The sequence below is a fragment of the Castor canadensis genome, chromosome 11, assembly GCF_047511655.1.
Source record: "Castor canadensis chromosome 11, mCasCan1.hap1v2, whole genome shotgun sequence".
NCBI classification, from domain to species: domain Eukaryota; kingdom Metazoa; phylum Chordata; class Mammalia; order Rodentia; family Castoridae; genus Castor; species Castor canadensis.
This window is the reverse complement of record NC_133396.1, coordinates 115,545,817-115,573,019: the sequence shown is the minus strand read 5'-3', so window position 1 is coordinate 115,573,019 and position 27,203 is coordinate 115,545,817.

Sequence of the window (27,203 nt, the reverse complement as noted above, 5' to 3'; positions counted from 1 at the left end):
CTACTTTACAACTTCTCTTTAAATGAGAATTATTTCATTTTCAAAAATTAATAGCATGATGAAAGAATGATGTGATCAGGCCTGGGGTGGGGTGTTTTGTCCTGGTTCAAAGTAACAAGGTAAGCACAGTAGTGCTTTGGTTAGAAAATGGTCCTATGCCAGCCCAGAGCCCAGCTCCACTACAAACCTAAGCAAGCTCCACCCACAGAACACGTGTGTCAAAACAGCAGCTCTGAGCTGATCTTCTCACTAGCATACAATCGCTCAGCTCTTGGTTAGGAATGCAAGAAGCCAGCTCCTGGGAAGTGAGATTCCCTAGTCATTGGGGTAATAAAATGTCTTCTGGCATAACTAAGTACACTTCTTATCAACTTTTACTTAGTGGTTCACATCATGTGTGATGAAACTCATCTGCAAAAAGAATGATTTGGACCTTGACAGTGGTTCTGTCGTGCCAATCTCAGGATGTTTATAAAAGTACACATGAAGGCAGTACCTGCAAAGCAGGCTCAAGAGGAACTGCAGAAGAACTTCTCTCTCCTTGTGCACTGCCCACTGACTGACCTGCAGGAGTGACCTCAGTGGCTGTCCTGCCCGGGGTTTCTTCCCTCAACTGTGTCTTTAGACAAGATATTAAGAATATGGATATGGGAGGGCTGCCTGTGTCCCTGAAACCTAATGTACTCTGATGACATTAGTAGGCCCTTAATGTCAACTGCCACATGGACAGCTGATATTAAATAAGTATTCAGCAAGTTAATGAATCACTGTGTTGCTGTCTTATGTAAAGATGATAAAACTGAAACTCATTTTCATTTATGTACTTCCATTTTTTAAAATACTGGAAAAAAATCCCAATTGTCATGAAAATTAGAATAATGTCTTGCAAAGGAAATAGTAGCCATGTCCTTTAATTTTTCCTAGGCCTACAATCTCATTTGAATATTAAGATTTTCTAAGTAGTTAAATTAAATAATAGAATAATGTTCTCAATTTTTGAAATGAAAGTATAATTGAAATATAGAGAATTGCATAGTTGAAGTGTAAAGTCTGATAATAAGGACAACCATATCCATCTATATGACCAATATCCAAGTTGAGGTGTAGAATATTTCCAGGATATTCCATAATATTCCAGAAGCTCTTGTACCTCATTCCAGCCAATTCCAATCCCTTCCTGGATAACCATTGTTCTGATTCCAAGTTTCATAAATAATTCTTTCTGTTCTTGAATGTCTTGTAAACAGAATCATATACTGTATACTCTTTTATGTCTATGTTCACTCTGCATAATGCTTTTGAGTTTTTTTTCTTTTTGGTGGTACTGGGGTTTGAACTCAGAGCCTCATGCTTGCTGGACTTGAGCTACTCCTCCAGTCCTCCTTTTGAGATTTATTCCTGTGTTTATCAGTTTATTTTTATTGCTAGGCAGTGCACCTTTGTATGAGTACAGTGTGGTTTGTTACTCATTTTCCTCTTGATGACTGGGTTGTTCATAGATTGATTTTTTGCTACTTGAACAAAGCCATTATAAATATTTTAATTTCATGCAGTTAAAATTTCTGTGAGTGAAATTCTGAGTCAAAGAGTATGTATATTATTCAACTTTAAAATGTCACAGTTTCCTAGTGCGGTTTGCAATCTCGTTAGCAATTATTAGAACTCTCATTGCCTCAAACATTCTCCAGTATTTGATATTTGGGCTCATTTATCACCTGCCTTGGTGTCAAGTGGTATCTTATTATTGTTTTAATTTGCATAATGAGTCAGGACGCTGAGCATTTTTTCAAGATTTTGAGCAGCTATATGTCTTCCTTTATGAAAAGTCTGCTCAATATTTTGCTTAATATTTTAAAAAATGGTTTCTTTCATAACAATTGGATTTATAGAAGTTATTGGTATGCTATAACTTAATGTCAACTGCCTGCCACATGACAGTTAATACTAAATAATCATTGGCCATATATATGTATTGCAAGTATGTCCTTCCATTGTGTAGCCAGCATTTCTATTTTCTTAAAGGTAATTTTTGATAAGCATGAAATTCTGTGGATTTTAACAAAGTTCACCTTATCATTTATTTGACAGAAGTTTGGGAATAAAGTTTCAGAGATACTCTGCTATACTTTTTCTCTAGAAGCTTCTAGAATTATCTATATTTAACCACTGACACCTAAAACTGCTAAGTCATAACTGCAGCCTCTTCTAAAGACTGAGATGCCCGATGAAGTCAATGCACAGAGAGATTGCTGGGGGTTCAGAAGCCTTCTGGGTCCAGAACATTGGAGTGTCTTCCTTGGCAGCAAGACAAGTGTGAGGAGTTTCAAGGCCCCAATTCTAGTGTTATTTTTGGAGATGATTTAGGTTTCTGTAGTTTTGGCTTTCTTAGGATCAGAGTCATGCTTTGTAGCACAGGCTGCCAAACCAAACTTTTCTCTGGGTGAGAAAGCACGTGTTGACCCACGTGCAGATCTGAGCCTCAGTGTCTTGCTGTAATTGCATCTGTAAAACCTTTTTCTCAAATATTGGTCTTTGCCTCCGTGTGAAAACAGCATCTTTAGCAAAAAGGACAAGTGGGCAAAGGTTTGTCCCACACCGCCAGAAGGGTAGCATTTAAAAATGGAAGTGGCTTGTGTAACCCACTTTTCTTTGGTTTTAAAAATAACAGCTCATAGATTTTCATTTGTTTTTAATTCTTGGCCCTGTGACCCTCACTCCTGTTTTACTTGATAAATTCCATCTCACCTTCCACAGCAACCAGCCAACCTTTCAATCCTGTGCTCTTCCTAAAGTATTTCATCAACCTGGCTTTAGGTAAGTTACCGGTTCCTTAGACTGGGAATTTCATGTTGAGGATAAGGAAAGTATATGTCAGAAATATTTTACCACCTGAATTTCTCATTTAACAACAATTTTATGGCTATTGAATATAATTTCTACTCACAATTAGGTAATATAGAGAATATAATGTGTAAAGGAAGTTCTGGAAATTCCCTAAAAGGGAATTTTGATTATTTTTCCCACTGCAAACTCTGAGTTAACATACAACACAAACTGAATCTTGTTTCACCCACTTAAGCAAACATGAGTGCATATTGTCATTTGAATGCACAAATCTTATAATAACTTATTATTTGTTCTCAGAATTACTGAGAACAAAGAAACAGTTAGGTAAACTGAGAATTACTGCCAGAAACACAAGAAAAAACATTGTCATGTTATTTGTCTGCATGAGAAAAAGAATAATCTACTAGATTTTAAGATTCCTTTCAAAGTCACGGTAGCTATGTAATACACAGATAGAAATCAATGGTCTTGGAATCCCAGCTACTCAGGATGTAGAGGTGGGGAGGATTTTGGTTTGAAGCAACCTGGGCAAAAAGTTGGAAAGATTCTATCTCAACCAATAAATAATCTGGTGCATGCTTGTTACAGCTATTTAAGAGGTGGAAATAATAGAATCATGGTCTATGGCAAAGCTTCAAGACCCTGTCAGAAAAATGGCAAAAGGAAAAAGACTGGGTGCATAGCTCTAGTGGTAGAGCACCTGCCTAACAACCACGAAGCCCTGAGTTCAAACTGCAGTAGCATCAAAAAAAAAAAAAATGTATATGTTGTACATGAAATACCAAAGAAACACTAAGCATATTTTGTTTTTTTAAATATGTTATCACTAATCTTACATTTTCCTTAATTAGAAGAATATGTAGGCCTATTGTAACATTTCAAGCAATACAGAACTGTCTAAAAATGGTGATTCTTTGCCCCAATAATTCCATATCTGAGATAATCTATGTCAATTATTTAGTGAACATCCTTTTATATAAGCATATAAAACATGTATGCAGACAGTTTGTGGTTTTTGTTATTTTTCTTCAAAACAGAAATCAAATCACACTGTACATGTATTTCTCTGCAATATGCTTTTGTCATTTATTAATCTATCAATGACATTTTCCAGGTCTGTCTAGCCAGCTGGCTATATATCATCTATCTATCTATATTTTATATTTGAATTATTTTGTTTAATGGAAAATAAATGAATTTGTTCACTGTCTTATTCTGCTCAGGTTCCTATAACAAAATACAAGAGACTGGATGGTTTGCACACAGAAATTTATTTTCTCACAAGTCTGCAGATTGAAATCCAAGATCAAGGTGCCAGCTGGGTTGGTCACTGGTCAAATCTGTTCTCCCAGATGGAGATAGATGCCTTCTTTCTCTGTCCTCACACAACCTGGCATCTCTTCTCCTCAGAAGGACAGGAGGCCTAGTGGATCAGGACCCTCATTTAAATTTAATTAGCTCCTTAAAGGCCCTGTCTCAAAATACAACCGCATTCTTGGTTAGGAATTCAACCTAGGAGTAATGGGGAAACACAACGCCACTCATAGCACTTGCTAATTCTTCTATTTGTTGGTTCATCTGTTTTTTATTGGTCAATTTAACTGTGTCTTTCAAAATAAACTTAATTTTGTAAAAATGATTGATATTAATCACACAAATGTATAATATATAAAGAAATGTAATAGACAGTAGGAAAATAATTAAATTCCTCCTTGCCAAAATAATCACTATCAACATCTGCTAAACATTGAGTTTGAGGCAGAGGAAGCAAATGGCAGGTAGAGAGAGGAAGCAGAAAGCGAACCTCTTATAGTGAAATCTTGGAGAGACACTGGAGACACACTTTGCAGGCAAAATCACTGAGAAGAGGCACAACTTTGACCCCTCCACACCTCCAGCCGGTGCAGAGAATCTCCACTTCACATTCAACAGAGAAACCAGGAGGGCCCCCGGGGCCACCAGTCACCTGCACCCAGATGGCTTAGGAAGACGCAGACCAGCTTACTGTCGATTAGTACACTAACGCTGCCTGTTTATACCTTTGAAACTTTCTTGTCTGATACCTTGTTCTGTTTTCTCCTTGTCTGTGTATTTGTTTTCCCCCTTTCTTTAACTTCTTGCTTTCCATCTCAGCTCACCCTTCCATTCTAAATATTACCATTGTTATTATTACAAGCTAGAAAATACTTAATTGCACACAGTACAGGGACAGTAACAACACCAAAGACAATGATGGGAAGACAGAAAAAACAGGGAAACCAGTTTCCCCACAGCAAAAAATTAGTACAGGAACCAGAGGGGAATGAAGAAAACAGATACTCAGATCCAGACTCCAACAAAATGAAGATAAACTATGCCAAAGGACCCAATGAAGCTCACAAGAATAATTTAAAAGAAGACATACTACAGGTACTCAATGAGAATTTTATAGAGATGATACTGGATAGGGTCAACCAAAATGTACAGGAGACACTCAAGAAATTCCAAGACAACAAAAATAGAGAATTTAAAGAAGCAAAAGAAGAAATAAAGGAAACCATAGAAGCACTGTATAAACATCAAAGTGAAACAGAGAATATGATGAATAAATGGATAAATGAACTCAGGACAAAAATAGACAACATTAAAGAGGAAACCACCCAGGATATGGAAAACCTCAGAAAAAAGAATGAAACAGAACTGCAAAAAAAAAAACGGAAGACCAATCAAGCAGAATAGAACAAACAGAAGACAGAATCTCAGAACTTGAAGATGAAATGGTAATTAAAGGAAAAACCAAAGAACTATTAATTAAACAACTCAAGACCTGTGAAAAGAAAATGCAAGAACTCACCGACTCCATCAAAAGACCAAACTTGAGAATCATGGGCATCGAAGAAGGAGAAGAGGTGCAAGCAAAGGGAATGCGTAATATATTCAACAAAATAATAACGGAAAATTTCCCAAATCCAGAGAAAGATATTCCCATACAGATGCAAGAGGCCTCCAGGACACCAAACAGACCAGATCAAAATAGAACTACCTCACGACATATCATCATTAACACAACAAGTTCAGAAACTAAGGAAAGAATATTGAAGGCTGTAAGAGAGAAAAAACAAGTAACATACAAAGGTAAACCCATCAAAATCACAGCAGACTTCTCAACAGAAACATTAAAAGCAAGAAGAGCATGGGATGAGACCTTCCGGGCACTGAATGAAAGTAACTTCAACCCCAGGATATTCTACCCAGAAAAACTATCATTCAAAATAGATGGAGCAATAAAAGTCTTCCATGATAAGCAGAAACTAAAACAATATGTGACCACAAAGCCACCACTACAAAAGATTCTTCAAGGGATTCTGCACACAGAAAGTGAAACCCAACTTAACCATGAAAAGACAGGCAGCACCAAACCACAGGAAAAGAAAAAGCAAGAAAGTAGAGAGTAACCTCAACTTAGGTACACACAATCAAACCTTCAAACAACTAAGACAACTAAATGACAGGAATCACCACATACCTATCAGTACTAATGCTTAATGTTAATGGACTTAATTCACCCATCAAAAGGCACCGCTTGACAAAATGGATTAAAAGGGAAGATCTAACAATTTGTTGCTTACTGGAGACCCATCTCACTGACAGAAATAAGCATAGGCTTAGGATGAAAGGCTGGAAGAAGATTTACCAAGCCAATGGCCCCCAAAAACAGGCAGGAGAGGCAATACTTATCTCTGACAAAGTAGAATTCAAACCTACATTGATCAAATGAGATAAAGAAGGACATTCCATACTAATAAAAGGGGAAATAGACCAAAAGGAAATAATAATTATCAACCTGTATGCACCCAATGTCAACGCACCCAATTTCATCTAACATACCCTGAAAGACCTAAAAGCATATATAAACGCCAACACAGTGGTTGTGGGAGACTTTAACACCCCATTATCATCAATAGATAGGTCATCCAAACAAAAAATCAATAAAGAAATACAAGATCTAAAATATGCAATAGATCAAATGGACCTAGTTGATGTCTACAGAACATTTCATCCAACCTCTACACAATATACATTCTTCTCAGCAGCCCATGGAACCTTCTCCAAAATAGATCATATCCTAGGGCACAAAGCAAGTCTCAGCAAATATAAGAATATAGAAATTATACCATGCATACTATCTGATCACAATGCAGTAAAAGTAGAACTCAACAACAAAAGTAAAGACAAAAAACATGGAAACAACTGGAAACTAAATAACTCATTACTTAATGAAGAATGGATCATCGATGAAATAAAAGAGGAAATTAAAAAGTTCTGGGAAGTCAATGAAAATGAAAACACAAACTACTGGAACCTATGGGACACAGCAAAGGCAGTCCTGAGAGGAAAGTTTATAGCCATGAGTGCATATATTAAAAAGACTGAAAGATCCCAAATCAATGACCTAATGATACATCTCAAACTCCTAGAAAAATAAGAACAAGCAAATCCCAAAACAAATAGAAGGAGAGAAATAATAAAAATGAGAGCTTAAATCAACAAAATAGAAAACAAAAAAACCATACAAAGAATTAATGAAACAAAAAGTTGGTTTTTTGAAAAAATAAACAAGATCGATAGACCCCGGCATACCTGACTAAAATGAGGAGAGAAAAAACCCAAATTAGTAAAATCAGGAATGCAAAAGGGGAGATAACAACAAACACCATGGAAGTCTAGGAAATCATCAGAGACTACTTTGAGAACCTATATTCAAATAAATTTGAAAATCTTAAAGAAATGGACAGACTTCTAGATACATATGATCATCCAAAACTGAGCCAAGAGGAAATTAATCACCTGAGTAGACCTATAACACAAAATGAAATTGAAGCAGCAATCAAGAGTCTCCCCAAAAAGAAAAGTCCAGGACCTGATGAATTCTCTGCTGAATTCTATCAGACCTTTAAAGAAGAACTGATACCAACCCTCCTTAAACTGTTCCACGAAATAGAAAGGGAAGGAAAACTGCCGAACACATTTTATGAAGCCAGTATTAAACTTATCCCAAAACCAGGCAAAGACACCTCCAAAAAGGAGAACTATAGGCCAATCTCCTTAATGAACATTGACACAAAAATCCTCAACAAAATAATGGCAAACTGAATTCAACAATACATCAAAAAGATAATTCACCACAACCAAGTAGGCTTCATCCCAGGGATGCAGGGGTGGTTCAACATACGAAAATCAATAAATGTAATAAACCACATTAACAGAACCAAAGACAAAAACCACTTGATCATCTCAATAGATGCAGAAAAAGCCTTTGATAAGATCCAACACCATTTCATTCTAAAAGCGCTAAGAAAACTAGGAATACAAGGAAATTACCTCAACATTATAAAAGCTATATATGACAAACCTATAGCCAGCATTATACTTAACAGAGAAAAACTGGAACTATTCCTTCTAAAATCAGGAACTAGACAAGGATGCCCACTATCCCCACTCCTATTCAACATAGTACTGGTATTCCTAGCCAGAGCAATTAGGCAAGAAGAAGGAATAAAAGGAATACAAATAGGTAAAGAAACTGTCAAAATATCCCTATTTACAGACGACATGATCCTATACCTTAAAGACCCAAAAAACTCTACTCAAAAGCTTCTAGACATCATCAATAGCTTTAGCAACGTAGCAGGATATAAAATCAACATAGAAAAATCATTAGCATTTCTATACACTAACAATGAGCAAACTGAAAAAGAATGTATAAAAACAATTCCATTTACAATAGCCTCAAAAAAAATCAAAGACCTAGATGTAAACCTAACAAAAGATGTGAAAGACCTCTACAAGGAAAACTATACACTCCTGAAGAAAGAGATTGAGGAAGACAATAGAAAGTGGAGAGATCTCCCATGCTCATGGATTGGTAGAATCAACATAGTAAAAATGTCGATACTCCCAAAAGTAATCTACATGTTTAATGCAATTCCCATCAAAATTCCAATGACATTCATTAAAGAGATTGAAAAATCTACTGTTAAATTTATATGGAAACACAAGAGGCTACGAATAGCCAAGGCAATACTCAGTCAAAAGAACAATGCAGGAGGTATCACAATACCTGACTTCAAACTATATTACAAAGCAATAACAATAAAAACAGCATGGTACTGGCACAAAAACAGACATGAAGACCAGTGGAACAGAATAGAGGACCCAGATATGAAGCCACACAACTATAACCAACTTGCCTTTGACAAAGGAGCTAAAAATATACGATGGAGAAATAGTAGACTCTTCAACAAATACTGCTGGGAAAACTGGTTAGCAGTCTGCAAAAAACTGAAACTAGATCCATGTATATCACCCTATACTAATATTAACTCAAAATGGATCAAGGATCTTAATATCAGACCACAAACTCTAAAGTTGATACAGGAAAGAGAAGGAAATAGGTAAGAACTTTCTCAATGAAACCCCAGCAGCACAGCAACTAAGAGATAGCATAGATAAATGGGACCTCATAAAGCTAAAAAGCTTCTGTTCATCAAAAGAAATGGTCTCTAAACTGAAGAGAACACCCACAGAGTGGGAGAAAATATTTGCCAACTATACATCAGACAAAGGACTGATAACCAGACTATATAGGGAACTTAAAAAACTAAATTCTCCCAAAACTAATGAACCAATAAAGAAATGGGCAAGTGAACTAAACCGAACTTTCTCAAAAGAAGAAATTCAAATGGCCAAAAAACACATGAAAAAATGCTCACGATCTCTAGCAATAAAGGAAATGCAAATTAAAACCACACTAAGATTCCACCTCAGCCCTGTTAGAATAGCCATCATCAGCAACATCACCAACAGCAGGTGTTGGCAAGGATTCGGGGAAAAAGGAACCCTCTTACACTGTTGGTGGGAATGTAAACTAGTACAACCACTCTGGAAAAAAATTTGGAGGCTACTTAAAAAGCTAAACATTGATCTACCATTTGATCCAGCAATACCACTCTTGGGGATATACCCAAAAGACTGTGACACAGGTTACTCCAGAGGCACCTGCATACCCATGTTTATTGCAGCACTATCACAATAGCCAAGTTATGGAAATAGCCAAGATGCCCCACCACTGACAAATGGATTAAGAAAATGTGGTATCTATACACAATGGAATTTTATGCAGCCATGAAGAAGAATGAAATGTTATCATTCTCTGGTAAATGGATGGAATTGGAGAACATCATTCTGAGTGAGGTTAGCCTGGCCCAAAAGACCAAAAATCGTATGTTCTCCCTCATATGTGGACATTAGATCAAGGGCAAACACAACAAGGGGATTGAACTTTGAGCTCATGATAAAGCGAGAGCACACAAGGGAGGGGTGAGGATAGGTAAGACACCTAAAAAATTAGCTAGCATTTGTTGCCCTTAATGCAGAGAAACTAAAGCAGATACCTTAAAAGCAACTGAGGTCAATAGGAAAAGGGGACCAGGAACTAGAGAAAAGGTTAGATCAAAAAGAATTAACCTAGAAGGTAACACCCACGCACAGGAAATCAATGTGAGTCAATGCCCTGTATAGTTATCCTTATCTCAACCAGCAAAAACTCTTGTTCCTTCCTATTATTGCTTATACTCTCTCTACAACAAAATTAGAAATAAGGGCAAAATAGTTTCTGCTAGGTATTGAGGGGGTGGGGGGGAGAGGGAGGGGGTGGAGTGGGAGGTAAGGGAGGGGGTGGGGACAGGGGGAGAAATGACCCAAGCCTTGTATGCACATATGAATAATAAAAAAAAATCTGCTAAACATCATCCTAGACAGATGTGAGCAAATAGATTAAAGAATAAGTAGACAGATAGATAGACAGACAAAAGATAACATTATTTGTCAATTCCTGTGAGCACAACCATAGAATCCTATGCTCTTGGACTTCTGACTCTCCTGTCATATTAACTTAGTTAAATTATTCTTTCCCATTGTTTAAATTTACAAAGTTGTCCCTATCAGGTGCTGACTTAGATTCCCTTGTATATGTGCTCAGGAGTAGTATAGCAGGATAATACAGTAGTTCTATTTGTAGTTTTTTGGGAGCCTCCATATTGATTTCCACAGTGGCTGAACTAGTTTACAATTGCCTTCAACAGTGGATTAGGGTTCCTCCCCAAGCCCCTGCATCCTTGTCATTGTTAAGGTTTGTTTTCTTGATGATAGCTATTCTGAGTGGGCTAAGATAGACTCTCAATGTCATTTTGATTTGCATTTTCTTTATGATTAAGAGTGTTGAACATTTTTTCACATATTTATTTGCTGTACTTCTTTTGAGAAGTCTGTTCAATTCATTTGCCCATTTGTTAACTGGATTGTTTGTTCTTTCGGTTCTTACTTTTTGAGTTCTTTATATATTTTGACTATTAATTTCCTGTCAAACAGATAGCTGGCAAAGATTTTTCTCCAGTCGGTAGGATGTCTCTTCATGGTGGCATTCATTTCCTTTGATGTGAAGGTTTTTAATTTGGTGCATGCTGATTTGTCAATAAGCTCTTATTTCTTGAGCTACTGGAGTTCTTTTCAGAAAGTTGTTGCTTGTGGCTATATCTTCAAGTATTTTCTTTATGTTTTCCTGTAGTAGTTTCAAAGGTTCAGGTCTGATATTAAGGTCTTTGATTAATTTTGAATTGATTTTGATACAGGGTGAGAGGGATCACTCTATAGTACTGTGAAGAGAGTTTTCATTCTACTATGAAAAAAGCATTTTAGTGAGATAGAGATACACAACCCACACATGTAAAGCATACAATCTGATAAGTTTGACATATGTATATACACATTAATTCATACCCACAATTAAGGTAAGACGCTTGATAACTATGCACGTGAGAAAAGTTTCTTTTTGTCATTCTTTGTAATTCTTACATTCTACTTCTTGTTCTCTCTTTTCCCCTCATCGCTAGGCAGCCACTGATCCATTTCTTTTTACTATAGTTTAGTTTACATTTTATAGAAATTTATGTAAATGAAATCATACAATGCATACTCTTCTCCTGGACTTTTTTCACTCAATAATTATTTTGACAGTCATACATGTGGCTTTGTGTATCAAGAGCTGGTTCATTTTTATGGCTGAATACCATTCCAGTGTATGGACATTCTATAACTTATTTATAAACCTACCTTTTGATGGACAGCTGGATTGTTTCCAATTTTTGACAATTATAAATAGATACTTTCATATGAGCTTTTGTGCATACAATATACGCTTTCATTTCTTTTGCGTAAATCTTAGGAATGGAATGGTCAGGTCACATGATTGGTAAATGTTTACAGTTTTAAGAAAATGCTAAACTGTTCCAAAGTGGTTATAACATTTTCCATTCTTACCAGCAATGCATGAAAAGTCCAGTTCCCTTATGGTCACACTATCATGTGGAATGGGCAGTCTTTTAATTTAGCCTTTTTATATAGGAGGGCAGTGGTTCCTCAGTATACCTTTAATTTAGCCTATGCCTAAGATGCTCAGCGTATTCAAATGTTTATCTGCCATCCACAAAGTCTGTTTGTGGAAGTGTCTTTCCAAAGTTTGGCCCATTTTTTAAATGGAGCATTTAATTGTTTTATTATTGAGTTTCAAATTTTCTTTGTATGTTCTGAACGCAAGTTCTTTAATGAATTATGCTTTGCAAATATTTTCTCTGTCTTTGGCTGATCTCTTCATTCTCTTCACAGTGTCTTTTAAAGAGAAGAACTTTTCAATTCTCAAGTTCAATTTATCAAGTTTTTCTTTTATGGATTGTATTTTATTTATCATTTCTAAGTAATCTAACCCAATGTCACAAAGAGTTTTTCCTATAATTTCATCCAGAAGTTTGATAGTTTTATGCTTTATATTTAGATATGTTAGTCATTTGGGTCAATTTTTGTATGTGTGTCTTCATGTGGAGTTTATTTTATGCCTATGTATATCCAATTGATCCAGTCTCACTTTTATTTTTTTTTAAAGACCATGTATTCTTTGCTCAGTTGACTTTGCACCTTTACCTGAAATGTCTTCTCCATTTATGTGTGAGGTTATTTCTAGACTGTACTGCGTGCCATTGGTCTAATTTTTTGTATCTTTATTTTTACACCTGTGTCATGCTGTCTTGTTTATTGTATCTTTATTTATAATAAATCTTGAAATTAGGGCTTAGTCCTCCTTCAACGTTGTCCTTTTTCAATTTTGGTTAACTATTATCTGCATGCAAAAATATCCCTGCTGGCATTTTCACAGGTATTTCATTGAGTTTATAAATCCTTTTGGAGGGTCTTAGAGTATTATATCCTCTGTCCCTTGAACAGGTATGTCTTTCTGTGTTGGGGTGTGTGTGTGTGTGTTTAATTTCCATATCTTTAGTATTTTTTTCAGTTTTGATGTACATGTATGGCAAATCTTTTGTCAGGTTCTAATTTTTCAAATTTTTTATTGTGTTTGCAATAGCAAATTGTATTTTTTTGCTTTAAATTTCTACTTGTTTGTTTCTATTATATGTAAATACAATTTTTAGTATATTGATCTTGTATACAGAAAACTTACTATACTAAAGCATTAGTATTTAATTAGTATTTAATTGATTTATTAAATCTAGGGTTTTTTGGCTGGTGGAGTGGCTCAAGTGGTAGGATCATTGCTTAGCAAGCATGCGGTCCTTAGTTCAAGCCCCAGTACCATCAACAAACCCACCTAAATCTAGCTTTTTTTAAAATTCTATTACATATAGACAAACAAACAGGCAATTCCCATATGAAGATATTTTCCTCTCCCATTCTGTTAATTTCTGAGGAATGAAAATATAACACCATTTCTGTTCCTTACATTGTCCTATAAGTGGATTATTTGTTAGTATTCTCTTTTCCCTTTATTGTTGTGCTGGGTGGGGGTTCATTGTAGCATTTACAAAGTTTCTTGTAATGTATCAAATATATCATACTTGAATTCGCCTGCCCCTTCCACCTCTCACCTTTATCCACCCTCTCCAGCCAGTCTAACTTCTTGTGTGCAGAACACAGACGAGGGGACTCACTTGGATCTACTAAACTAGATAGGGGCCACAGACTTTCTTCTTGCTAATAGACAACTTTTAAGACAAATCTTGATGGAAAACACCTATCCTTGTATCATTAAGCTTACAAAATTATGAAACTGAAGAAATAATATATTTTATCTCACCTTGTTCTTCAGTCCACTATGCACAATTTTCTACAAAGTAAATTGAGGAACAACTTCCAGGTTTCTGTCTGCGGGGTTGTACATTGTAGTATTTAAGAGCACAACTCCTGATAATGTACTTAGGGTTAGCAGCCCAAATCTTTAACTAAATATCATTGATATTTGGAACAAGAAAGCCTCTATGCACCTCGGTTTTCTTATCTTTAAAATGGCAGAAACAGTAGCATCAACTTTACATTTCAATTGAAAATTTATGGCATTAGGATTATGGAAGGAAAAGTAAAGTCTAAAACTTAAAAATAAAACATATTTCTACTCTAAAAACTTACCAGTGTATTTGGTTGCTATGATAAGAATTGGTTTAATCATTTGTGACTTTCAATAATTTTTTTTATTTCTCTATGGACTATATATCATTCAAAAAATATAGAACCAATTACTTTGGGATGAAATAATTTTGCCATGTATGAAGAGAATCACATGTTTTCTCTGGGACAGGGGCTCACCCAGTATCCCAGGCTGGGCAAAACCTGCCATCTTCAGCCTCCCGAGTGCTAGGATTGTAAATATGTACCACCTGACCTGGCAACAATAGGATTTTTCTTTTTTTGGTATGGTGTAGGAATTGAACTTAAAGCCTCCTGCATGCTAGGCAAGGGCTTCACCAGTGAGATATGCTACTTGCCCAAGGATATATTTAAGGCTATCTTTGAAGTATATGAAAGCCCAAGACATCTCATTTTCAAAAACTTGTTTCAAAATTGTTTGCTTAGAAGGGGTCACACAATTACCGTAAAGAGTGTCACAAATGTAGTAATGTGCCTAATACATTCAATAAGTCTTACGCATAGTTAATGGAAAAGTATTTCTATAACTTTTCTTTTTCACAGACACAAAAGTTACTAACATTTGTTTGAACAAGTTCATTTTGAGGAGCTAGGCATGATGGTGCATGCCTGTAATCTCAGCACTTGGGAAATTGAGACAGGAGGATTATGAGTTGGAGGCCAGCCTGGGTTACTTAGTGAGACACTGTCTCAAAACACACACATGCACACACTCCCCACCCCCCCACACACATACACACACAAGGAAACTCATTTTGAGCACTAATGTAAAGATTTCTTTAAACTGAACTAATATTTATGACCCTCCAATTTTGTCTAGAAATTGGGATGTTTTATTTTTTTTCTAATTTAATCTTCATAATGACCATGTAAGATATAAATCGGGCATGATTATCCTTATTTCACATATAAGAAAATGGGAGTTGGAGGAGTTTAAATAACTTTCCCACAGTTACTCACATTATGGCAGAGCTAAGATTCAAACCAAAACCCCAATTTTTTCCATCATACTTTGTGGTCTCTTATTCCTTAGAACACATATACCCATATAAACACATAGCCTTGGCAGCCAGACAAAGAACTCCTTTTTGCTTCTATGGCATCACATTTATTCTGCAGGCTGCAGCACTGATCACAATTCATTTGTGTTTTAGTTTGCTGGTTCTGTTTTCCCCAGTAGACCAGGAACTCTTGAAAGTGGGGTTTCATACCTTATTTGTCTTCATAAAGTCTGTGACAGACATTGCCAGTCACATGTAGGTGTGTTATAAATGTTTGCTGCATTTCAGTCTTAGAAGTCTTTCTTTGTCTTTCTGATGGGGAGAGAGGTAGCTGGGAGAAGTTGTTGGGAGACTTCCTCCTCTGTCTTTCTCACCTCTCTGCTTTCACTTCCTATAATCTCATAGGGAAAGGTAAAAGTCCACATGTGTTTTATACTGAGTCTTGTAATACACAACGAATAAAGGCAGACTGAGCTTATTTTCAGAAGCACTTATATTGGAAGAAATGAGTCCAAGGCCAGGGATGTTATCTGAGCTAGTTCCTGGCTGGAGGAGTGGGAATTAGAATGCATACATGAGGCAGGTCATCATCTTTCCATTCAGTTTCCTTTACACCTACCAGCCTTGTTACTGTAGATCACATCTGATGGAGTCATGGATCGAGTGTGTGTGAGGGGACAGTGGTCAGAGGCAGGTCCACAGAATGAGGGCAAGGATAAAGAAAGAAGGGAGAAAATCCAAAGTTCTATCATGGAAAGAGGAGATGTAATTAGTGCTGATACATATTGTTGCATGTGTTTGGAAATCTTTATTATGCAGGTACCATGATAACCAGCAAAAGATAAGATAGGTCAAAGTCCAGTTCATTAGATGAGCAGTGATAATTGGGTCGAATATAGAGGAAACATGAGAGTCAATCACACCCACACACTTGGGCAGGCTGGGAAGGGGGTGGGTAGTGTGAAGGGAGGCCACCCCTTGGCAAGGCCAAGGTGGGATGTAATGTTCTTTAAAGATGTGACCGTCCAGAGCAGCTGCCAATATAGTAGCCACCAGTTTAATTTTAGAGATGAGGACATGCACTGAATATGGAGGAGAAAGCCAGGTGATAGACGTGGGCATTCAGGAAGGTCAAGAGAAAAGGCAAACAGGAGTTCTAGGTGTTTTCCTGCTTCCCAGTAAAACCACGCAGTTTTAGTGTTTCTACTAGAGCTAAGGTGAACAGGTCCTAGCTAGTCCAAGTATCAAGCCAATAAATTCAGTTACATTTGATGCTATAATAGGACTAATGGAATTCTTACCACTTTATTCCTCACAGCCTGGCAGGCTGCAATACACATCAACACATTGGGGTAGGTTAAAAGTATCTTTTATCCTAAGAGGTATTTTTGTCTCAAAGAGTATCTTATTTAAACATATACCATTAGAAACCTAAAGATGCCTGAAGAGCCTATTCTTTTATAAGTGCATTAAAAAACAGAATAGTTGTGGCCACATGAATGTTCCTGTTAATACATTTGTGATTGTGCTTATTAATACTGACATATCTACTTTCTTAATAAATAAACATTTTTAATAGAAAGAGAAACTTGGGGGAAAATAGAGGAATAGAATTCATTATAGGACATCGAAAACTTTCAAAAAATTGAATCATTTAGTCAACAGAAATAACAGAACTACAAAACAAAGTAAGTAAATTAGATTTTACATTAGAAGCAAATGTTATCTTGATGGTAACACAAAAATGACAGCCCTTTCTCACTGGGTTTTCCTAAAGAATGGCCTGCTTTCTGAGTTGCTTGAGGCTTTCTTCTGGAGTCCTAAATGTGTTGCGATTTTCTGGAAAGAGTAATGTGTCCCCAACCTGAATGGAGAAGGTCTCAGGTTGAGGCAGAGCAGCTAGCCTCATTAAAGTTGCACAAAACAAGCTAATGTGTAGATGTTCACAAGTCCATACTGCTATAAATAAATGATAGAACAAATTTAATTTAAGAATAGGAGAAAATAGAAAACTCTCCCATGCAAAAGAATTCTAAATAATTTGTGTAAATATTTTGACCTCAAGGATGTGGACCTTATGCAAGGACTGCACATAGTGACTTTCTTCCAAAGTTTAGGAAAGCAATAAGGAATAACTACTTAGAAAACCATGATAAACACTGCCTTAGCCATGTGACCAGGTGCACTTGATATGATATGATGAAAATAGAATATTTTCTCTCCGGTCATAACTCCAGTCCAAAAATGAGGCAAACATCAGGCAAATCTGAATTGAAGACTTTATGCAAAATCCCTGACCAATACTTCTCAAAACTGTTACATTTTCCAAAACCAGGGGAGGCTTGACACTGTCACAGCCAAGAGGACTCTAAGGAGGCATGACAATTGAATGTATCTTAGATGGACCCTGGAATGTTGGGTAAAAACTAAGGAAATTTCAAGTAGATAATCATGTATTACTATTTATTCATTAATTATAACAAATATACTATAATAATGTCAGATGTTAATGATGGATATGGGGTATATGGCAAATGTAGGATTCACTTCAGAATTCTTCTATAAATCTGAAACTGTTCAAAAAATATTTTAAAGGTTACAAGTTATCAGTTAGGTAGTAGTAATAAATTCAGAGATCTAATAAACAGCATGAGGACAATAGTTAATTACATGCTGAAAGTTTGCTGACATGAGATTCTGTGTTCTTACCACATACATATGCAAAAAAAGTAACAATGGAAAGTGATGGAAGAGTTCAATATTTTGTGTGTCATAATCGTTTCACTGTATTAATACATTGAAATGGATGCCTTAAATACATACATTAAAATAAATAAATATGTAAATTTAAATAAATTAAAAAATATATACAGGATGAGTAAAGGAAAATGTACCATAACTGAAGCACATAGGCTCTCATATGAATAAGGGCCATAGTAATTGTGAAATTCCAGGGGAATGCTTACAGAATAGGACAAGAGAGAAAATATGGGTGATGGAGCATGCATTCACAATGCAGGTTGTTAGAGAACTTTTAAGTTTACTATTTTATTTAGATATTTTATGAGGGTATACATTTAAATCCTATGTAGAGGATTGACGAACAAGATTTTTAAGCACTTTTTCTTTCATTATTTATTGTCTTGGGTAGCTTTCCTTCTTCCCTGTCATGCATTCATGCACAGTGTCTATGCTCAGACTTCCCCATTCCCTCCCTACCTTTATCTTGCTATTTCAATCTCTCTAATTCTATTTGCTCTCTCTCTCCTTCCTCCCCGACCCCCCTCTCTCTCACACACACATACACACATACTCATGTTTCTGGAGGCAGCCAGAAAGCAAGAGAACATGTTATACCTCTGAGAAAAGTATAATAAGATAGTAAATACAATGGATTCTATCTTTTAACAATGAACTCATTCTTATTTGTATAAGATTATCCATTAGTACTTGACTTTTATTATATTTTTGTTAGAGAAATATCACGAAGGACCCTTTGAGAGAACATGAAATAGCACGAATCATACAAAAGATAAAAGTCTGAAAGTCTTTCAAAAATGTAAACAAATATCTCTATTTAATCCTTTAATTAGTTTCTCAGAAGCAAAAAAATAAAACACCAATAATTTCTTCCTGAGATTGTTTCTTCCTTATTTTCACTTCTGTGGCTATCATGAAATTTTGAGTCCATTCTTCACTTGTATGTGACAATGCAGGGTTCCTGACTAGTCCTTCTGCCTTGTTTTTCTTCTAGCTCACTCAAACCCCAAAGGCAACTTTACATGCCATATCTGTTCACCATTTTATCTTCAAGAGCAAAGCCATCAATATTTAAAGAACATGACTCCAACATCAATGATCACCATAGCGAGATGCTGACCACCCTTTCCAACAACATCCCCTACTTCATCTGAATACTGCAAATTTTCTTATTCATTGTAATTTCCTTGACCTCGCCTTTTTTTTCCACTTTGTCCTTGCTAATTTCAGTTCTCAGTTTCATAATATTGTTCTCTATCTCAGCAATTCTCCATCCATGTCTTCCTCTGATGCCCTCAATGTTTACTTTCCTGGGATCTCAGTTTGCCTAAATGCTATCTCTTTTGGCTGATGTGCTTACAAAGTTTGCTATTTTTCTGTTCTAGAAAATTTAACTTCTTTCATAGCACAATAAGCTTCATTAAATGGATTTCTTTGTAAGTCCACCTAAGCTTCTTGTCATTGAGTTACTTAAGGTTTGGCACTATTTTTTGTGAACTGATCAGTTTTTACCAAGTACCACTAGAACAATTCTTAGATTATTGTAGCCAATCTTGAATGAACAAGGGAATGATTAAATAGGCTTATGCATTATCTCCCTACTTAGGCTTTATGTTCCTCAAAATACTGTCTCTTTTTTTTATTGTCTATATGTTTATTCATATTCTCACCCCATCCCCCTCATTCCAGGCAGGCATTCTGTTCTGCCCTCTTCTCTAATTTTGTTGAAGAGAAAACATAAGAGATAATAAGAAAGACATAGCATTTTTGTTATCTTGAGATAAAATAGCTGTACAGAGAGATTCCTACCACTGCTTCCATGTACATGTGTATTACAATCCAAATTGATTCATCTCTGTTAGACCTCTTCAATCTGTGAAAAACCTTAAATGTGCCTTATAAATAGAAGATGGTCAATAAACATTGGCTTGATTTTAAAAATCAAGCAAAGTATCCCTTAGGCTATCAGACCTGACCTTCCCACCCTATGCCACACAATCTGTGGGCACCCTACTCTTCTCCAACCATCAACCTTCCTTTCTCTTCTCAGGCATCTTTTCTTTGCTCAGACATTAATTTCCTATTGATGCCACAGGAAATTATCAGAAATTAGGGGGTTAAAATACAATTTTTAGATTAAACACAAATTCATTACTTGACAGTTGTCCAATTCAAAAGTTTGAAATGAGTCTCATTGGGTTAAAATCAAGATGTTGACAGAGGTCTGATTCTTTCTGGAGGTTCTAGGGTACAATCTAGTTCTTTGATTTTTCCCAGCCTCTAGAGTCTGTCCACATTTTTTGGATCCTGATCTTTTCTCTCTATTTTGTAACCCAGCAATAGCATCACTCTGATCTTGCCTTTACTTCATACTTCTTTTTCTAATTCTGAAACTAATTCTGTCTTCCACTTTTTAAAAAATTTTTTTTTATTATTCATATGTGCATATAATTCTTGGGTCATTTCTCCCCCCGTCCCCCACCCTCTCCCTAACCACCCACTCTGCCCTCTCCCTCTACCTCCCACCCCATCGATACCTGGCAGAAACTATTTTGCCCTTATCTCTAATTTTGTTGAAGAGAGAGTATAAGCAATAATAGGAAGGAACAAGGGTTTTGCTAGTTGAGATAAGGATAGCTATACAGGGAGTTGACTCACATTGATTTCCTGTGCATGTGTGTTACCTTCTAGGTTAATTCTTTTTGATCTAACCTCTTCTCTAGTTCCTGGTCCCCTTTTCCTATTGACCTCAGTTGCTTTTAAGGTATCTGCTTTAGTTTCTCTGCGTTAAGAGCAACAAATGCCAGCTAATTTTATAGGTGTCTTACCTATCCTCACACCTCCCTTGTGTGCTCTCACTTTATCATGTGATTAAAGTCCAATCACCTTGTTGTGTTTGCCCTTGATCTAATGTCTGCATATGAGGGAGAACATAACGATTTTTGGTCTTTTGGGCCAGGCTAACCTCACTCAGAATGATGTTCTCCTATTCCATCCATTTACCAGCAAATGATAACATTTCGTTCTTCCTCATGGCTGCATAAAATTCCATTGTGTATAGATACCACATTTTCTTGACCCATTCGTCAGTAGTGGGGCATCTTGGCTGTTTCCATAACTTGGCTATTGTGAATAGTGCCGCAATAAACATGGGTATGCAGGTGCCTCTGGAGTAACCTGTGTCACAGTCTTTTGGGTATATCCCCAAGAGTGGTATTGCTGGATCAAATGGTAGATCAATGTTTAGCTTTTTAAGTAGCCTCCAAATTTTTTTCCAGAGTGTTGTACTAGTTTACATTCCCACCAACAGTGTAAGAGGGTTCCTTTTTCACCTGCATTCTCGCCAACACCTGTTGTTGGTGGTGTTGCTCATTATGGCTATTCTAACAGGGGTGAGGTGGAATCTTAGTGTGGTTTTAATTTGCATTTCCTTTATTGCTAGAGATCGTGAGCATTTTTTCATGTGTTTTTTGGCCATTTTCTTCTTTTGAGAAAGTTCTGTTTAGTTCACTTGCCCATTTCTTTATTGGTTCATTAGTTTTGGGAGAATTTAGTTTTTTAAGTTCCCTATATATTCTGGTTATCAGTCCTTTGTCTGATGTGTAGCTGGCAAATGTTTTCTCCCAGTCTGTGGGTGTTCTCTTCAGTTTAGAGACCATTTTTTTTTTTGATGAGCAGAAGCTTTTTAGTTTTATGAAGTCCCATTTATCTATGCTATCTCTTAGTTGCTGTGCTGCTGGGGTTCCATTGAGAAAGTTCTTACCTATACCTATTAACTCCAGAGTATTTCCTATTCTTTCCTGTATCAAGTTTAGAGTTTGTGTTCTGATATTAAGATCCTTGATCCATTTTGAGTTAATATTGGTATAAGGCGATATACATGGATGTAGTTTCAGTTTTTTGCAGACTACTAACCAGTTTTCCCAGCAGTTTTTGTTCATCACAGGAATGCAGGGTTGGGTTCAACATATGAAAATCAATAAATGTAATAAACCACATTAACAGAAGCAAAGACAAAAACCACTTGATCATCTCAATAGATGCAGAAAAAGCCTTTGATTAGATCCAGTACCATTTCATGATAAAAGCTCTAAGAAAACTAGGAATAGAAGGAAAGTACCTCAACATTATAAAAGCTATATATGACAAACCTATAGTCAGCATTATACTTAATGGAGAAAAACTGAAGCCATCCCTCTAAAATCAGGAACTAGACAAGGATGCCCACTATCTCCACTCTTATTCAACATAGTACTAGAATTCCTAGCCAGAGCAATTAGGCAAGAAGAAGGAATAAAAGGAATACAAATAGGAAAAGAAACTGTCAAAATATCCCTATTTGCAGACAACAAGATCCTATACCTTAAAGACCCAAAAATCTCTACTCAGAAGCTCCTAGACACCATCAATAGGTACAGCAAGGTAGCAGGATATAAAATCAACATAGAAAAATCATTAGCATTTCTATACACTAATAATGAACAAACTGAAAAAGAATATATGAAAACAATTCCATTTACAATAGCCTCAAAAAAAAATCAAATACCTAGGTGTCAACCTAACAAAAGATGTGAACAACCTCTACAAGGAAAACTATACACTTCTGAAGAAAGAGATTGAGGAAGACTATAGAAAGTGGAGAGATCTCCCATGCTCATGGATTGGTAGAATCAACATAGTAAAAATGTCGATACTCCCAAAAGTAATCTACATGTTTAATGCAATTCCCATCAAAATTCCAATGACATTCATTAAAGAGATTGAAAAATCTACCATTAAATTTATATGGAAACACAAGAGGCCACGAATAGCCAAGGCAATACTCAGTCAAAAGAACAATGCTGGAGGTTTCACGATACCAGACTTCAAACTATATTACAAAGCAATAACAATAAAAACAGCATGGTACTGGCACAAAAACAGACATGAAGACCAGTGGAACAGAATAGAGGACCCAGATATGAAGCCACACAACTATAACCAACTTGTCTTTGAAAGGCGCTAAAAATATACGATGGAGAAAAAGCAGCCTCTTCAACAAAAACTGCAGGGAAAACTGGTTAGCAGTCTGCAAAAAACTGAAACTAGATCCATGTATATCACCCTATACCAAGATTGACTCAAAATGGATCAAGGATCTTAACATCAGAACACAAACTCTAAAGTTAATACAGGAAAGAGTAGGAAATACTCTGGAGTTAGTAGTTATAGGTAAGAACTGTCTTCCACTTTTAATGAAACTTGTGGTAACTTTGGGCCAACCCACACAACCCAGCGCATCACTCTACTTTAGGTCAGCCAAATAGCAATCTTAGTTCCATTTACAACCTTAATTTTCCTTTGTCATGTAGTACAACATATTCAAAGTTTCTGAGGATTAAGGTGGAAACATCTTTGGGGAACCATGACTCTTCTTATCACACCCTGGATATTAGCAAGAAGGGTCTTGGTAGGCAGATGTTATGATTAGTATTATCAACTTTATTTGATGGAGAAATGTCTAGGAGATTAGTAAGGGTATCTGTGATGTCATTTGCAGAGACTATTAGATCATGAAGGCTCTGACCTAATGAATAATTGATGAATTAATTGATGAATTAATCACTTGATGAATTCATAATACAATGGCATTATTGGGATGTGGTAAAAGGTAGGAGGTGGGGGAAGGAGGAAATAGCTGAAGGAAGTTTGTCATTGGGGGTATGTCCTTGGACTCTATAGTTATATGGTTTCAAGGAGACTGCCTTTGAGGAAAAACTATGAATCTCAGGATACATAGAGTTCAGTATAGTACTGCAGATGCTTCATTTTTTTCCATAATGTCACTTAACTTCTGCTATTTCAACAAATCTAAAATTTTCACTTTACCATTTATATTAAGCACTTCAACTTTTACCTTGCTTTTAGGGCATCATTTGCTTTGTGGGAAGCATCTTTTTCACAAAATTAAGGATAACAAAACACAACAGATTACAAATGATTTAAACACGAGTGATGATAATGTGGATCTGACCAAGAGCTTTTCCACATCAACTGAACTGTACAATGCATTCTGGGGATTTGAAATTTTTGTTTTCAAAATTTCTTTTAGTTATTACTTTTTGACTGCACTTGGTCAAAATGTCATATACTAAATCCATGAATAAAGTATCCTTCTCAGGTCCCCTTCTGTATTCCCTTTCTCTGCTTCCTGTCCACCATGAAGTAAGAAGCTCCTCTAGCACACATTCCCACTACCATGATGTTCTGCCCAAGGACATGGGGCCAAGTACTCATGGACTAGCCCTCTGAATCCATGAACTAAAATGAATCTTTCCTGCCTCAAGCTGTTCTCTCAGGTATTCTTGTCATAGCTGTTCAAAAGTAACCAACAAAGAAGGCATAATAACTCTCCCTCAAAGTCCTTGACTGTGCTGCCAACACAGAGGGTTCCTTTCTCCTTGAACACATGACTTGATTGTCATCAACTTTATCCATTGCAGACAGCAGATTTGGAGGTTAATGTACACAGTGAAATACATTTCCTCTTTTGAGAGGAAATGAACTCTGAGTCTGCGGTTTGTGATTCAGATGTTAGTTACTGGGACTTTGTCTTACCTTGCTCTTCTAGATTCCCTTGAAATGGAAATTCTAGTCCAAAGAAATATCTACTGCCTAAGCAGAGGCCAACTGATTACAGACAGTCCCACCTTAGGATGCTTAGACTCATGATTTTTCAACTTTACAGTGGTACAAAAGCAAAACACACTTAATACAAACTGAACTTAGAATTTTGAATTCTGATCTTTTCCCAGACTACTTACAAGCAATGTGGTACTTGGTGAGCCACAATAAACAACCAGACATATCAAGAGAGAACACAACCAATACCATACTGTGTACTGTGTAGCTAAACTGTAACGTTTGGCAAGTTAGGTATATTAAATGTTCCAGTTAATGATGCTTCTGACATTCAATGGATTTATTGGAATGTAACCTCATTATAAGGTGAAAAGCATCTGTACCCTGTTTGATTCTCAGATTATGCACATAATTCTCATCAATGAGAAGGTGAGAATTGATATAATTATTACAAAAACAAATTTTCAATCTAAGACAAAATAAAATAAAATATAATTCTATACCGGTAGCTTTGTATAAAAGGGAGCCACTAAAAATGATCAATTCTGATATTTTAAAGTATTTTTCTACTTTTGACTTTTAGAAAGGTTATAGAAGTTCTCAGCAATGTACCACACTGAACTTGGGTAGAAGGATGCTCTCTCTCCTAACCTTTTCCGCCCACCTCTTTACAAGTAATATTCAAACTGTTTTCTGTGCCTCACAGATTTTCCCCTGCACTCTGGCCTCTCTCTTACACAAAGCCTTCTGTGTGAAAAAACACATGATTTTGCTATGTTAGGGAATGTACAGATTATTTAGGTAAGCACAAGAAGAGAGACCAAGAAGAGAAAGGTGAGATAAAGCCATCTTGTAGAATTGTGCCAAACGGTGTGAGTTGATAGCTGATGCCATGGAGGCTTGTTCCCATGTCCCTACATCTTGCTTGCATTTGAAGCAGTAATTGTGCAAAGTGATGTGTTAATATATTTAGATTGCTACAACTAAATTACCCTATCCTGGGTATTTATTAATGTTAAAAATGTCACTTAATAGAGTTCTGAACCACCAGATTCAGTGTCTAGTGAAGAGTCATTCTTCTCTTCCAAGATGGCACCTCTTGTGTCCTCCCATGTTAGAAGAATAAGGCAGCTCCTTTTACCCTCTGTCACAAGGGAAATAATTCCACTCATGAACACGAAGCCCTCATGACATAATTACTGCTAAATAAGCCCTACCTCTTCATACCAGTATGTTCCAACCAGCACACTTTGGGTATTAGCAGGAGGGGGGACACCAACTTGATTTGGGTGCCACCAATATTCAGGCCATAGCAGGTATGATTACACTGCCTAAAGTTGTTTAAATATAAGATAATCAAGGGTGAGAAATTATTGATTTTTGTCTAATACTGTCATTCTGCAAAACTTTGATTAAAGACATCATTTACCTGAGGTATCTAAGGTTATTGCTAGCAAAGCCAGATCCTCAGGCTCAAACATGTGACATCTCTATGATAAAAAGAATTGGAACTATTCTTCTATAGGGGAGAAAGTCATACCCCTTCTTCTAGAACTCCTTCTCCTTAATGTATGCTTTCTTTCATTTCAGATATTGGAATATAGAAAAAATGTTATATGGAAAGCTTAAAAATATTTACAGTTCCCTATTAAACATGTGTTCTACATTTGTATATTTTAATTATTTTTTATGATGCCAGGGACTTCATAGAAAAAGTAAGAAAATTTTTGCAATTTTTAAATTATCTATCTCTGGTTTTAAATTCACTTTTTCAAAGAGTTACATAAGTTTAGATTAAAAAAATAACTTGTATTTGGATGGTTGTATTAATTTCCCCTACTTTTCTCCAGCAGCTTAGCAACAGTTCTTCAGAATGACAGTGTAAACTTCTTTCAAACTGTGAAAGTAGAAACTTTAACCTTTTTCTCTTTTTTAAAATAAGCTTCTGGGCTACATAGTGAGTTCCAGGCCAGTCTGTGCTATGTAGAAACACACTGTCTCAAAATAAATAAATAAAATAAACTGTTCTTTTCTAGGAGCAGGGAAGAAAGTAGTCTTTTGTAAACTATCTGAAACAATACCTTAGGTTCAAAAGCTTAAGTAGAAAACTGACTTTTCACACACTTGTGTGTAGATGTCCAAGTAAAATATAGCATTTCAAAAGAGTTACTATTACAAAATATATTTATCACAAAAATTTTATAATTTTCATATTCTTAAAACTTTGCTACAAGTAGAATATGTAAGTGTGCCCATTAAGGAACTAGTTTAGAACCACCATTTCTCTGTATTTTCCAGTGTGCTTCAGTTGAGATCCATAAAAAATACATTATTCTTCATTCATGGGCTTATTTTCATCTCCCCAGCACTTGCCTCTTTCCCATTTTTCTTTGTTTGCTTCTTCTTGGTGACATTTTGTGACTTCTCTAGTTCTGCCTCTGTTTA